Raw genomic sequence first — 13,729 nt, forward strand, 5'->3', positions numbered from 1 at the left:
AGGCTTTTGCTCTACAGCTTTATATCATATTACAAAGTTCCCCGCTTCCAGACCCCTTCCTTCTGAATTAGAGCCAACAGGCTTACAGGATTGTCCAGAAGACAGTCAAGTTTATGACTTGACTAGGGTTTTCCCATATCTTGTGCCATTTCACATCTTCTTTCCTTTTGTTTATATGTTATTCTGTCCTCTCTAAATGAATCCTACTTCCTTAAAGAAAAAAGCAGGAAACCAACACCCTAGCTCAGCATCAGCAACTCCCTCCACCACAAGGTACCTACGTCAAGCCAACTCCAAAGGTTTTCTCATGATTTTCAGAGCAGCATTAGCCTGTGACATCAGTTTTCTGGCTAAGAATGCCACTAGCCCTTTACCCCAACACCTTACAACAGATTATTTGGATCTATAGTGCACGCTAAACAGGATCTGATGATTACAACATTACTTCCAAACCTGAGCTCACCCATCTAAGGAAAAAAGAGAAAAAAAGAGGTTCTCCACAAAATTCGTGGAGTCATTTTCAGAACTGCATGGATTTTGACAAGATTTCGAAGTAAAAGATTCGATCTCCTTTCAATTTTGAACCTGCAGAATTTCCAAGCAAGCTGCAATTACCACAAGAGAAACTGGGAGTTTTCAGAACAGGTCCTGAACTGCCTGATTCTGCTATCAAGTGATAGCAGAAGTTACGGGGCTTTTCCATCATCCAGTTGCCAGCACCATGTATCTGTCCCACAGACTGCAATTATGAGGAGCCACTGAAGCATGTGACAACTTGGACACGCACATGTGTGGGGAAATGGCCTGTCCCACCAGCCTGAATGCTCTTCAGCAAGGAAACAAGGATGCAGCACAGCAACCAAAAGCCCATGAGACCACGGAAAGCAATCATGGCTCTGATTTCAGAAACTCAATTAATGCTCAGCCATAACAGGACTGTACACTTAAGGGTTAGGAAGAGGCTGTAGCTCCAAGGAAGATTCTAGCTTTATGTCTTTGCACCTCTTCACATTAGCAGGGAAATACAAGGTGTCTCCGGAACAAGATAAGGAAAGATTTCCTCCAGTCATCTCTTCAGAGGCTAAAATAAGCCACTCAAAACATACTCAGCTGGCCTGAGCCCAGGAACAGACCTTACTGTGCAAACTGGATGAGGTATTCAGGCACGTGAGTTCTGCTGCCCGCTGATCCCATTGCTGACATTTACCTGCCACCCTGGGGAGCAGGGAGGAAGTTTGAGACAATTTATAACACTGGACAAGCAGGAGCACAAGACAAGGCAGTACAAGCTCCTTAAAAACAGTAAGTGCCAGACCTTTTTTCTGCTTCTCTGTGCTTCAGATGCACTGCTCGAGAGAAGGGAAAGATGAGGGAGGGATTAATCTGAGGAAGTAACACATCTACACATTTATGCTTGCCTCTGGAGCCCTTCTCAGCCAGCCTGCTTTATCTCCCATTACACAAAGCTGCAACTCACCTCACAGGTCTCCCAATTGCCTTGCAGATAGCAGTATCTACAATCAGGCTCTTTGGAGTCAGACCTCTTTGTCAGCTGCCTGTATTTTCACAGAGCCACTGAAAGCAAGTGTTTCTTGAAGCAGCCAACAACCACACCATGAAACCAAGTGAGTGCTTTTTAAATATCTTGGAAGCAGACTGCACGCCTGTGGTTCAGGGAAGAAGGCAGTCACAGTGAGGCCATGTCAGAAGTAAGAACCGGCTATAGCCAAATCTCATTCGCTGCACCCAGGGAACAATCACCTTGGCAGGAAGGATAAGGAAGCCTGAAGAGCTGTGCTCATCAGGAGCACAAAAACCATGCCACATTTCCCTTCAGCCTGGCAGCAGTTTTTCAACTGATGATTTCTGGGAACATGCCGCAACACCCTTCTGTAAAGCGGTAAGCAAGTAGAGCCTGGCTTTGACACTTATGACAAAGGTTGGGTATCATTTCCCTAAATGTAGACCCTTTTACATTTCAGGAATAGATGAGGTTTAAACTATGAATTCTCTTACATGGGGAAAATATCTCTCCAGTGTCTTCACTGTGAAAATCATGAAGTAGCACACACATGCTACAATTCACTGATGTAAAAAGAATAGGAGCAATTTCAATCACCTCTTCAGTTAGTTTATCTTTGTGCAGCATTTACAAAGTGGGAAGCACTGAGTGGCTGCAAAGGAACTCCATCCCTGGGAATTTAAGTCCGTCTCTTGGTTACTAGACAAGTAACAGTTATGTGGTTAATGTACTGATTTTTAAACTGCTGCAAAAGGAGTTTAAGTTATGAGCTATTAAGGTCACCCAACTTAGTGAACAATTTGATCTGTTATTAGTACAAGTCACTGCTCATCTCCCCACAACATCTCAAAGGAAGCTCCCATAGACCTTCAACTGCAGCAGACTGTCAGTAAAGTGCACAGAATGTGACTGAACATCTGATACAGGCCCTGAGATACCACTTAGGTGCTATACAAAAATAAACTACGATGAGTAAAGAATGAAGTTGCAAAGTTAAATTTTCAGAGTTAGAAGATCTAAATACGAGATAACCCGGACATTTATCAAAGAACATTTAACCTCAAAAGTTTGACACATCAAGTGCAATTAAAACAAGTCTGTCCTGAATGCCACCACCTTCATCTGAACTGAGAACTAATTTTGCACTGTATGTCTAATCTCAGCCAAGGTTAACAGAATCTATTACATTACCAAATAAAAAATAGTAGTAAGATCTATGAAGCCAGTAATACTGATACTTCTAGCATTGCTCTCACCTCTTCGAAGCAGTGACTGCCACTGGCACAGACTGCTCTGCAACAGTTGCATGGCAAGCAAGCAAAAATAAGGGCACAGGAGACATGTTATTTTCTTAATTTTGCCACCTTTCCCTGCTCCTTTCCCTGCTCCTGGCATGTTTCCCTAACATGCCAGGAGCATATTTTGTTGCCACAATGCTCATCTTGTTGCCTGAGTAGTATGACCATACCAAACCATGAACACTACCAAGTTCAGATGAGCAAGCGATTTTCCAGACAAGAGAAAAAAGGATCATGAAGATTTCAGGTTTACTCCCCATATTCATTTTCACAGTGTAACACATTTAATACACACACACGCATATATATGTATTTATATTACCTAGAGGCAATCTGCATCAGACACAAGGACTTCCCTACGCAGCCCTGCAACATCAGTTAAATACTGCAGAAAAAAGACCACCCTCCCTTTTGGTAAGCTGAGCCATTGTTTTAGGACAGGACAGCAGTAGCAGAAATACTCATTAATAACACAATCCCATATTCTTCTGTTCCTAGGTTCAAGTGTTCAAACCCTCATACTTGAGCCAGGGGGTCAAAGACGCATCCAAATTCATGCAAGCTCCCCATGTCCAAATATTGCCACCACCAATTTTCTTTCCGGACTTCAGGACTAAAACACGCCAATGCCCTGGACCAGGACTTCACTGGATGTAAAAGAGCATGTCTTCAAAGCCAAGAAAATTAGCTTTACCTAAGCATTAGCTAGCAGCCTAGCCCACCATGACTTTCATGACTTCATCCATTGAAGGGCTGAATTTTTGTTTCTACTTGCAGTGCTCCACACATGTACCTGTAAGCACAGAACAGCACTGGCTAGGCATTGTAACAGGACCTCACTGACTGAACGCCACGTGTTCCCTGCACCTGTACAGGTCAGCCTCAGCACAGAAGAAAAAGTCCATCATTCTGTCTGGACTGTTTTCTCTCAAGTAATGGAAGTGGTATCATACTGAACAGTCTGGCAACAAACCAAGGTGACACCGTAACTGCTAAGAGCTTGGAGAAAGTATTAAATATGAAATAGAAAGGAAATATTCGGTCAGATCCAATTATCCTGACGAGCCTGAGAGGTAAATTATTGAAGTTCTTGGCATATGCACTGGTACATAGACTATCCTGAACCAACAACCACCTCAGGAAAAGATATGGCTGCATCTCTTAGTATCTTTAGGCTGATCCTCTGCAAGGGAGCAGTTTCACCTTGTGCCTCATGCTCAAGTGGATTGAAGTTTCCTCATGCCTTTCTTTCAGCTCCTCCACCTCTTGTGTAAGAGACCAGAGTACAGAGCCTGCCCCTCCAAGGGTTAAGAGATGTCTCAGAACAAGGCAAGCTGAGCATTTGCTTTTAATTCTGTCCCTTCCTCTGCTCCCAGCCTCAGTTTTTCACTTTGCCTTTTAAGCTTGCACATGCCATGTGAGCTTGTGGGATAACTGACCAGCCTGAGACTAAGAAAGCCTTTTTGCTTTGAAACCAGCAAAACTAGTTCAGGAATTGCAACTACATGTAGTCAAGCCTGCCCTGTAATTAGCTTTAAATAAAGGTCCCCTCGACAGGAAACTAAATACCCAGACTGTTTAACAATGACTAGCACAGCGGACAGGGCTTTTACTCCTTTGCTTCCAACACAGCAGCAGCTTTTCTGCAAAGCACAATCCAAGCAGCACAGTAAAGCACTACAACAACAACCATTTACAAAAGGCTCTTATTTGGGCTCTCAGAGAGGACATTTAAGTGTGGCATGATGCCTTTCCTCACAAATCAGTTGTTCCCAGGTGGAAGACTGCATTCATTCCCTGCAGCCACAACCACAAACCCAAGAAAGCCATTAGTGACCCAGCCACATGACAAAGCCTGGGGCACCCACAGACCCTACACAGAAGAGACAGCCTTCCAAATGGATCAAGGGGCCAGAGGTTGCTGCTGCTGGCTGGGGGCTGCTCTGCCTGGCTCCCCAGAACAAAGCACAGCGATGAAGTGGGCTGAGCACACGGTTCCCATGTACGGTGGGCAGTACACGGCTGCCCCTGCCTCTGAGGAAGGCATCCAGTAACATCATGCCTGAATGTCAAGCGCCAGCTCCACTTCCACCAGGGCTTACCAAAGAAGAATAAAGCCTACTCCAGCTTCCCATGACCTTCGCTGTAAGATGAACTGATTCAATTAGCCATTTTCCCTGATTTACCACTTTTAAGAATCATTTAAATGGGTGGGAAGACTTCATTTGTTCAAAAAGCTTTTTGAACTTGGTTTCAAAGGTTACACGACCCAAGGATACTAAAAAGGCCTCAAGAGGCAGACTGTCATTTCAGTGTGTGCAAAATATTTAGCTGAAGGTAATACAGCTTCCCCCTGCACTGATGTTTTTAATCTGGTTTGCTCCCCTTCATCCACTGGTTAGTGATGAAAACACCGAGTCCCTCAATACAGTGTATTGAGCTTTACAGAGGCACCTGTGCCACCTCATTCCTTGAAAAAGATTTCTAGGTTTCATTTAGCTCTGCTTTACAACCTGAGAAGACCTTTTGAGCTACAGCTGACTTGCTGCCTGCAACAGTCCTTGTTCCAGCATAGAGCTGAAAATTAAGGTCTCTAGTTGTATACTACAAAGAAAAATAGCAAGGTCAAACCATCCAATTTTGTCTTACTTTACACTTGGAAAAATGTTACCTAAGCACTTCTAAAACCTGATGGTCTCAGCTAAACAAACCGATGCTTGACCTGAAATTGCTGCAAAGTGAATGCCTGCTCAGTGCCCTTTGCAAGCCAGACTGCTCTGAGAAGTAAAATTCAAATGTGCTGAAAAGTTATGAGCAAAATTACAGCAACTGGGACCTTGCACCAATTTGGCTGTTACTGTCTATAAATAACCTGGTTGTTGATCCTGGCCCCTTGTTCTAGGAAAAGCATCCCATGATTAGGATTTCAGTGCTGTGAGAAGGATGGGAGAGAGCGAAACAGATGGAGCTGAAGACTTGGTGAGACTGAATTTTAATTTGCAAGCAGGATTACAATTCAAAGGGCCCTCAATTTCTTCCCTTCCTCCTAGATACCACCAAGTTTACAAGTATTTCAAAAACGCTAACAGCACTGCAGCTGACAGGTATGTACCCAGTGATTGTTACAGAGTAATACCACCCAGCTGTGAAGTAGTTGTATTCTACTCTTTTTACTTCTCAGCTATTGAAATCTTCTGGCTGTGTAGATGGGCAAATAAAGTACACCTGGAAGGATGCCTCATTAGAAAATTGTTTCTTTGGATTTAAGTAGTATTGTGACCAGGGTGACTCCTAGAACTCTGATCTGACACTTGCAATTTTATCTAGGCAGTTTGGTTTAAGAAATCAGGGACATCTCCTAAATAGCTGCTCCTTAGAAGTTAAACACCCCAAACATTCCTTATGGACTCCATCTGGCCAAGATGAAGTCCTGCTCTTTTCAGAGGAGACCAAACATTCCTGTACTTTGTGAATTAAGCAGGAACCCCAAGTGTGCAACACTGGACCAAAAGATCCTCCCACCTTCTTGTCTGCATGGTTTTCTTCCACCTCTTTTCAGTTTTGAGGCTCCCTTGGAAATCTTCCCCAGAGTCAGACCTACAAACAGCAAGCCTGAGGTGGGATGGGCAGCATTTGCTTGCTCGCTTTCATGCACCACTTAGAAGACAGCAGACCACCAGGCATTCACTGGTACAGGACTAAAAACCTGTTTTACAAGACCCATGTCTGAGATAGAGCAGCGGTGCTATTACAGTGTATCACTAACAACAAGTTTAGGCTTTTCCTCAGATCCTCAAGCTTGCTGTGTAAGAATGCTGTCCAAACAAGGAATGCAAACATGGCAAGTCATAAAGTAAAGGAAGGGTATTTTTACAGGCATAAAGGTGGGAAGAGAAAAGGCCATGTTCAGTGGGGCTGAATTAATAGCACTGCATATCTGGAACTGCTGACCTAAGCAAAGTGTAGATCCATGAGATGGTGCCATCCTTCCCAGCCAATCTCCCTTGAGACAGATCTTGCCTTTCCATCGCTGCTGCCTCAAATGAATTTGCAGTTTCAAAGCCAATTGCAGTTCAGCCAAAGACAGAACCCTGTGTGAACGCTTCCAAACTAATTTGGAATAGCCATCTACAAGGTCAGTCAGGAAATCAGTTACACCAATGAGGCTGTGAGGGTCAGTCACAGCCCAGTCTTACAGCTAGAAAGTAGTGCAGGAGTTCTGAGTAACTCAGCATTTCCCCTGTCACTGCTCTAAAATGAGAGGCAACAATCAGAACCACCGGAGTGGCAAGTTTGGCCTACATCATCGTCACACCCTTGCAAAATAAGGGAATAATATCCTGTCAGCTTTCTTTTATCTACAGGAAACAGAAGCAGTAAAGTCTTGAGAGCTGAGTCAATCTGTAAGTGCAAGGCAGTGATAGTAATAGAACCCAGATATCTTCCCACTCTCTCTTCCGTGCTGTCACCACAAACCCACCCTAATCACAAGCACACTGCGTGATGACAGATGATCTGCAGTTCTTTCTGCCTCTAAGAGTCCCCTCGTTAGCATCCTGAAAACCTGAAATAGCTCTAGACCCATAATTCCAGGTTTAGCCATTTCTCTTCATGCTTCTATCCAAAATTTAATAGACAACATGTGCAAGACAGCGATCGAGAGCTGTTCTAGTATGTACCCTCTACTCGAAGGAACCTTCACCTGCAGCTCCGAAGCCATCAGGTTAGCTTCCTCTCTTCAGAGTCTCTTCCCCTCAACTCCACCTCTGCAGCTTTGACTTGTACTACATCCCTCTCGCTTTCTCCTTAGTTCAGTTTTGTGCAGAAGGCATTGTTCCTTCTCCTTTCAGACACCTTTTTCCCTTTCTCAAGATACTCATTTCTATATTTTCAGTTCTCTTTTCTTCAACGGTCTGTCCTATCCTAGGTCACTGGCTATTACACTACTACCAGTGATGCGGTACTACAAGATGTTTCATTAAATGGCTTACAAATCATGTTACATGATGCAGTGAGAGTAAGATGCAGGAATCAGCTTCTGGGCTAAGGTGTCTCCAATTTAGGCATCCACCTTGGAATAAGCTTCGTTCAGAGATTCATACATCTCTGCTGTCTACAAAGGGGGCCAAAAAGTCTGGCTATAGCTTACACATCTATATGCAGAGACCTAAGTTCATATGCCTTCAGCTACAAACTGTATCCCATGTAGCATCCTGAACACTGGCTAACAGATCTCAGATCACAACTATGAGCAGTAAACAGATCAGTAAATGCGTACAATTCTCCAGCGAGTTCCACAGAGATCTGGCCTTGGTCTGTAGTATTTAGACGCCAAAGAAACCCAAGGAGCACAGGGCTATGTTTTACTAAAACTTGCAAACAGGACAATGTGGACTCCCATCACTGGCAAAAATTTTCAAGATTATATGGCTTCCTAAAGAAAATAACTAATTTCCACATGTCCTACAGCCCACAGACTAGATGACAGTCTTTCTAGCTTTATAATACACAAAGACCTTTTTTATTTTCTGAGTTTCTTCCTTATGTCCCCCTCATCAAAAAGCCCCTCTTCAAAAACCCTCAGTGCAGCAGCCATTACCTTCACCTGCTCCTACAGTGACTTTTAGGAGACTGTCTTTATTCCTTCCCTGTCTTGGCACATGTCCTGCCTATTCCGGTCACACAACTTTAATAATCTCAGTTAGAGAACTCTTCCTGCAGCAACATCCTCTGCATTTTTTTTTCCCTTCCCACCACTCTATTAGGAAGCTCCGAAAGCCCTCTCACCTGACACTCATGGTCACCAACATGCTGCACACAAAAACACTTGGCACACTGACAAACTGAACTCAAGCAGACTTCACATTGTGATTCCTCATCAAAAGAATGAGCTAAACTCATTCCCTTCTGCAGTCACACTACCCTATATATGACGGGATCTCTTCCAAGTCTTTCCGTGCTGCCTCTACCTTCAATTTGCACCCAAGTCACTAACACAAGAATTAGATGTGATGATTTATGTACCTGCCTGTTAGACAAATGGATTATTCCTTAGGAATACTTGGTTTTCTGCAGCAGACACGAGTCAACTGCAGTTATTAGTGAATCTGAGGTGTTCTGCTGTCAAGCATCATACAACTATGAGTACATTCCATAGCAAACTGCTTAACGCAAACAATTGAATCGCTGTGGATGTAGGCTTATGCCCTGAAAAACATATAGATAAAATACCCATGCAACAGCACTGTTATGCAGGGGTCCTGCCCTCCATCAGGAGTTCCCACTGCTCTGCATGGGGTTCAGTGTCCTCACCTCTACTGGTCTAGGGTCAGCCTGTCACTCGATGGCTGATGCTGTCTTGTGCCACTGTTTGATGCTGCACATCTGTGTCAGCCTCCTTGCTGCTCCACAGTCAAGCCCCACAGTGTCCCATTGCAAAAGGCCACACTTAACTGACCTGCGGAGAGGAAGCTGATCTACCCATGCTGCTGAAATGCACAAATTAGCAGTGTGCAAATTACTGAGGGACTTCCAATGGTAACAGTGCAATTAAAGCACTACGATACCTGAATTTCTTTAAGAGCTGCGCATTCCCTGTGGCTTCTGTGTTCCAGCATTAGCAATGAGTTCTAAACGATTTGTTCAAGGATGCAAACACAGCAAGATCCAACCAAGCAGTCAATAAAATCAGAGCCAGTCATCTTAGACAAAAAAAAAAGTGATGGGGAAAGTTCATGTGCTTCAGAAAAACAAAGCTTTCAACCTTGATTCAGTACGTACCCTGAAGTTTCACAAAACCTCCTACCGGAATTTTAGCTTTGAAGTATGGGCTTATCTCGGAGCAAATTTCTCCATCACATAATGCAAAACACTGAATTCCATCCAGGGACCTGCATTTATCATGACACCTGCATTTTGTTTTGGCACCATTCTGCAACTAGCAGGGACCAGCAACTTTTAAACTAGGCACCTAGCTTTCTAGCATGCTTTAGTCATGACTTGAACTGCAGAACACTTACACAGCAAGAAGTATTGCTGAATTCTCTGTCACGATGACCAACTCTGCACTTACCTCCTCCCCAGTAATCACAAGTTTGTTCAAACTCCCAGCTCCGTAAAACATACAGAAAAAGAACTGAAATAGAAGCCTGTTTATTTCCTACTTAACTTTGAACAGTCCTTCAACTAAAAGCAAGAGCCAGGCTCTAGGTGGGTACAAACAGCATCAAAATCCAGGGCACCAATAACTTTTATGTGCAGAAAAGAACAGGCAACTTGCTTTTGATTCAGCAAGTTTCTTTTCTTCCGGATGATGAGCCCTCGAAAGATTCAGGTAACTATGTGCTGTTTGCAAGATGCACTCATCTTTCTGAGCACTGCACATTACAGGCTGCACGTTCTTGTACAGAACGCAGGAAACACTTTCCCATACAGGTCTACCTTTGGCTTGGGTACAGGCAGTTTATTTGCAATGGCAAGGATAGCAAATAATTGCATAGATAGTTCACATTGGTCAGGAAAAGATGAGAGGAAACCATTTCAAACCAGCCACTTTTCACTATGCCTTTAATGTAAAGAAGTTAACTGTGAACTGCAGATATGCTTAAGACAGTTTTCAGCTGGTAATCCTCTCCAGATTATTATTTCTGACAGTTTGTTACTCATCCATAATATGCTGCTTTTCTGTTCATAATGCTTCTCACTTCAGACTGACTCATTTCACAGCCAGAAAGCCAGTGTCATGAAGAAAAACAGTGCATCCAACACTGACCGTGAAGAGCTCGTCTGAGAAAGATGACTGAGGTAACTTCCTCTTGTGGTTCTTGGAGCTGTTAGTATTTCTGTTCTCCAAAACTAAGGGCTCTGGGACAAATTCATTGCCAGTATCAGGCTGTTCTCCTGCAACAGCACAGGACTGCTCCTGAGGAGATGATCTCCAAGACCTACACTACCGAGCAAGCAGCAGCCTTGCTCATGTTCCTTGTGGCTTAGCTCTATCATCTGAAAGGACTTCGCTGTTTCAGCTTTGTCAGTGGCTGAAATCGGTGTAAGCCTACAGTCACAGGCTCCAGAGGAATCGCACTACAGCTCAGATCCTGAGCCAGGGCCCAGTTTAAGCAGCAAAGCTTGACCTTAGACCATGGAGTGTCAGGAAGGCATCTATCCCCTCGAACCCAGGATAGTGTTGGAAGAGGAAAACCCAGTCTCTCCACAGCTGTTCCTTGCATGGAAACAGGAAGGACGAGAGGGAGAAGAAATCAATCATCGCTCCTTCAAAGTGGTTTTCAAAGCCTTTTCCAGCACACACCCCTCCTCCTAGCCTGCAGATTACAACGAACCAGGGATCCTGCTGAAGTCAAACATCCCCCACATTCAGTGACTGGCAACACATGTAATGCTGTCTGCTAGTCCTCCAAAACCCACCTCCTGATGCTCTCACACACGATATTTCAGCCTCATCTTAGAGTCAGCAATCACCCCCTGAAAAGAGCAAAGGAATCCCCTGAGGCTACATCTTACTTTGTACTGGGAAATTGCCATTCCAGTTTTCTCCCCTGAGCAACTTCCAACACCTTCACATGCAAGGAATAGCCAGATCAGTGCCTAGCAGGGGGTTCTTCAAAGCTATATAGCTTAATCCATTTGTGCTATAATTAAATCAACTCCAAATGCAATTCATCAAGAAAACAAACTTTGAGTGAAATTCTACTCATCTTCCATCATTACTGACACATGGCAATGCTTAAAAGCTGGAGGAGCAAAAAGCAAGAAGTCTTCTCTTATTATTCTGGCATCTAATAACCACTTTTGTAGGTCCCTAAAAAAATGGAAGTTGCAATTTTATTTAAATATTAATCTGAACTGGATTGCTTGGCCTTCCTTGATCATTAAACCAGGTAAACAGCCATGATTTTTTTTTTTTTTTATGTTTTATAAGCCTAGCATACAGATCAATCTTAAGAGTGAACACTTCATATATTTCTTTTCTTTTAAGCTATTTGGTATCATCACATTTAGATGTGCTTTTCAGAACCACCTGGAAATGTATGAAACCTGTCCTTCTCAGGTCTCTGAGAACCCCCCTCTCCTCCCCTCCCCTTGTACAGTAAAATACAACCAGCCTAACAAAGGACCAAGACAGGTGAAGAATTTAAGAGGTATTCCCAACACCTGCACAGCCCCAGGCCTGCTCCAAGGGGAGCTATTGGCCAAGTTCCTATTGCCTTCAGTAACAGCATGTGGCACTACAGGGGGCCTAAATTTTGTGGAGTGCATCACCCTAATTTAAGAATATTCAAAAACAAAAACAAAAAAACAACAGGGGCAGGGAGAGCTTTCTCCATTTTAGTTTTCAATTCCTCACTCAGAGCTTGTAGTAATATACATGTATAACCTTTGCCCAAATATCAACAACTTAAGTAACATCAGGACAAAGCTGCCACTGACTTACAGGGGTCAGAAGCTCACACTGAAAGCAAGCTCCCAAAATAACAGCTGCATGCAACATTTGACCTAGTCAGGGATGGCTACGTTTCACCTAATGTAAAAGGAAAAATGCATTTCCATACTGTGAGGAAACCTAAATTCCCAGAGGACACTGGTAGCATTGAGACAGGAACCAGGAGACCTGCATCTGTGAAAACAATTCCTCCATGCAAGCTCAAAAAACTCATCTGCGTTCCATGAAGAGCAGCCTCTCCACAAGACACTTGACCTGCTTCCTCAACTCGCTCTCCCTTTTTTGACTTGAACCGTCTTGTATTTAAGAAAAATTTAGGTAGCCTATAAGGAGCAAAGAAAAGAACTGCAGACAGAATTCCACAATCCACTCATCCACCATCAAGCAACTCAGCACCTGGCATTTATCTCAGCCATCAGCACAGGAGAGTGGCAGGCAGAGCGGCGCTGGGACATCTGACTGACAGCTGGTGCTGTCAAGATAAATTACTTGCCAAGGGCGCGCTGACCTTCTGGCAAACTCCTGCAAGCTGAAGGACTGCACTACCACTGCCCACCCGTCAGCCTTATCCATGGGCAGAAGAACCTTGCTCCCCCTCGATCCGCCTTCTATCTGAAGACATCTGTTCTCAGCAGGAGCCAAGGTAGCGCTCTCACCTTGCAGCAGGTACCTGGGAGTCCGTGCGGTGCTCCAGGAATGCTTTGTTTCTTGCGTGGACACAATGATCATTTTCCAGGATTTCTTCATACATTATATTTTATGTCAGAAGAAATGTTGACTCCCAACAGCCACCAGCAACAGGGCGATGCTTTTGATGGCCATTTTTAGGACCTATATATCCATTTGTTCTAAGGGTATTTCGGAAGATTACCACTAGCTTTACCGTTCATAAGGTTCCTGTTCATTCATCAAAAACAGTTCTACTGAGCTGTTTTCTCTGCTCTACCTCATATTCACCATGCGGTCCTGCTGGGAGTCCTCTCTTCTACTATATGCTAAATGCCACGCTGCATTTGCACAGCCTATTTCACCCTTCCTCTAATTGGAGGACACAAAAGTAAAAAAGTTTTCAAAGAGAAATATTTCTATTTGATGATCATAGAGCAGCTTGGGTCTACCCCATGCCTACTTCCAGAAAGTTGAAAGAAAACAAGTTTTTAATCATAATTAGGTCCAATTTATACCACAAAGAAGCATTTACCAAAAATAACACACTTAAGTGTTCTTATCACATTTCCAGCAGCCAATCCCTTGAAAAAGGCAGAAACAAAGAGCTGGCATCATAAATCTTCTGTTACCACCATTATAATGTATAGGAGCCTGAGCTGCATTTCAGAGGTAATTAGTACCCTGTGTGTCAGTGAGCCAATAATTGCACTCTGTTTGGAAAGCTGTTTGGTGCACGTCTCAGTTTACACAATGAAACACGCTGTATTTTCCCTCAGGTTA

General features: G+C 43.7%; 1 protein-coding gene and 1 long non-coding RNA gene across 2 annotated transcripts in view; one reads left to right on the top strand and one right to left on the bottom strand.

Annotated features, from left to right (window-relative positions):
- The window catches only part of RASGEF1B (RasGEF domain family member 1B), a 143,725-nt gene that overhangs the window by 93,408 nt on the left and 36,588 nt on the right, over positions 1-13,729 (bottom strand). The gene's annotated exons all lie outside the window — the stretch shown is intronic.
- Positions 855-6,196, top strand: LOC119716915 (uncharacterized). Its single transcript, XR_005265719.2, has 3 exons — positions 855-1,302; positions 1,505-1,900; positions 3,319-6,196. It is a non-coding gene; the product is annotated as an uncharacterized lncRNA (long non-coding RNA).

This window comes from Anas platyrhynchos, chromosome 4, assembly GCF_047663525.1.
Source record: "Anas platyrhynchos isolate ZD024472 breed Pekin duck chromosome 4, IASCAAS_PekinDuck_T2T, whole genome shotgun sequence".
Lineage (NCBI taxonomy): Eukaryota > Metazoa > Chordata > Aves > Anseriformes > Anatidae > Anas > Anas platyrhynchos.